Below are 2,045 nucleotides of genomic sequence, written 5' to 3' on the forward strand. Positions count from 1 at the left end.
GAGTATCGAGGAGCAATCCCGAAAAGGAAGCCGTCTAGCACGACTGATGCGCCGATTCCGCCACCAAAACCATTTTTGGCTCGCTCGGGCCGAGGTGGTATTGGTCCGGAACCGTCTTCAGGAGTAGGACCGACCGCATCCAGTGAGCAGCATCAACGGGGTGGGCATCAAGCGCGAAATTGGCGAAACCCGATAGCACTCAGACACTCGGGTCAGGGTCGTGGCGAGGGTAGGAGAGCTGGTGGTATTCCTCGAGAAGATCCGCATCCAAATCCCCCGGGTTATAGACCTTGGCCACGGTGGGGCCGAGTCGAAAAATGGGACGTGACGTTCGACGGAGACAGCAACAAAATGACAGTCGAGGATTTTGTGTTCCGAATTGAATTCCTACAAGCCCAATGCCGCTGTCCGTGGGATGAAGTTCTAAAGGGATTTCATCACCTGGTTACAGGAAACGCGCGGGAATGGTACTGGCAGTACGTCCGTGATCATGGCGGTGGTGTTTGGCACGAACTAAGGGGCGACTTAATTGCTCGTTTCCGAGGCACGGCGTCCGAGTTCGACCGCATGAGAGAACTGCGAGAAAGAATGCAGCGGTCAAACGAGAGTGTGGAAGACTTTTTCCATGTCATGAGAAAGCTCGCGTCGAGGTTGGAGATGCCAAGGAGGAGAGATGAGGAGGAGGAGATGAAAAGGAGATGGTAAAAATCGTCAAAAAGGCACTCACAGATGAGATAGCGAGTTTCGTCTACGGCTTACGGGTTTATTCCTTAGACCAACTGCGGGATGAGTGCGTGGAAATAGAGGCACATCTGAAGAGGAAGGCTCGATCTTCGTGGCGAGGAGCACCCAAAGCCACAAACTATGGTCGCGGGCCGAATGCGAACGTCAGCGAGGTCGCGCAGGATCGGTCGATTGGCGATGAAGAGGCAGAGGTCATTGAGGAAGCGCAAGTGACACAGCGTGTTCCACAGAAGTTGATTTGCTGGAACTGCGGGCAGACCGATCATGGCTTTAGGGACTGTATGGCATCGGAGAGGCGAATTTTCTGCTACCGGTGTGGAAAGCCCGATGCATATTGTCCAACCTGTCCGAATTGCGCGGGAAACGTGAAGAGGGGTGCGATCCAAGCAGGCGAATCACGCTCACAGAAGGGGCCTGCGCAGAGAAAGTAGAAGAAAATAAAAATGAATTAGATAGACGTAAATTGCATGCTAGGTTAAGGAACTTATCATATGAAGAGCGCTTAAGAAATTATTTATAAACCAGAAATAGAATATTTTCTGAACTACGAGTGGATGGTATGCGAGCACTGTCGGTGCGGGTGAGAAAGGCGAGATCCCGTTTTAAGCAAAGGCGAGCTATGAGGAGGCAGGTGATTGCTTCAGTAAAGCGGTTGTGCAAGAAAGACCCGAGAGTTTTCGCAGAAATCTCTATAATGGGCGAGTCCGTGCGAGGCCTGTTGGATTCAGGCGCTACACACAGCATGCTAGGGTGTAATGGTCAGGAATTCCTGGAGAAGCTGGGCGTGGAGGCTCGTCGATATTCTTCTATAGTGAAGGTAGCGAATGGGGAAGATCGCGCAATCGTTGGTCGAGTAGAATTACCGGTGAAATACAAGGGAGAGGTAAAAAGATTAACGTTTTTCGTATGCCCTTTCTTAGAACAGGAAATTTACTTGGGGGTAGACTTTTGGCGGGTATTCTCATTGGCTCCTGAGGTGATGGGAGAAGGTCCAGTAGGGGCATCTCACAGAATAGTGGAAGAAGTGCTGGCTGATCAAGTCGCTCACTATGTGGAAGGCCCGGAGAAGGAGATAGTGCAGGAAGAATGGGAGTTGTCAGAGGAGCAAAGGGCAGCCTTGGATCAGGTGAAGGCAGAGTTTCTGACTTTCGAAGCCGTAGGCCTGGGGAGGACGTCGAGAGAGACTCACAAAATTCAGTTGGTGGAGAAGGCCGAGCCTGTGAAGGATGAACAAAATGTTGGCTTTGGGAGTCATCGAGTACAGTGATAGTCCGTGGAACAACCGTACCACCGTGGTGCGA

General features: G+C 51.6%; 1 long non-coding RNA gene across 1 annotated transcript; it reads right to left on the reverse strand.

Annotated features, from left to right (window-relative positions):
• Nucleotides 1-1,483: 1,483 nt before the first annotated feature.
• On the reverse strand, nucleotides 1,484-1,710 carry LOC117191987. The gene is made up of 2 exons (XR_004474135.1): nucleotides 1,679-1,710; nucleotides 1,484-1,550 (listed from the first exon to the last, which is right to left on the reverse strand). It is a non-coding gene; the product is annotated as an uncharacterized LOC117191987 (long non-coding RNA).
• Between the last annotated feature and the right edge of the window lie 335 nt (nucleotides 1,711-2,045).

Source organism: Drosophila miranda, assembly GCF_003369915.1.
Source record: "Drosophila miranda strain MSH22 chromosome Y unlocalized genomic scaffold, D.miranda_PacBio2.1 Contig_Y1_pilon, whole genome shotgun sequence".
In the NCBI taxonomy this organism is placed as follows: domain Eukaryota; kingdom Metazoa; phylum Arthropoda; class Insecta; order Diptera; family Drosophilidae; genus Drosophila; species Drosophila miranda.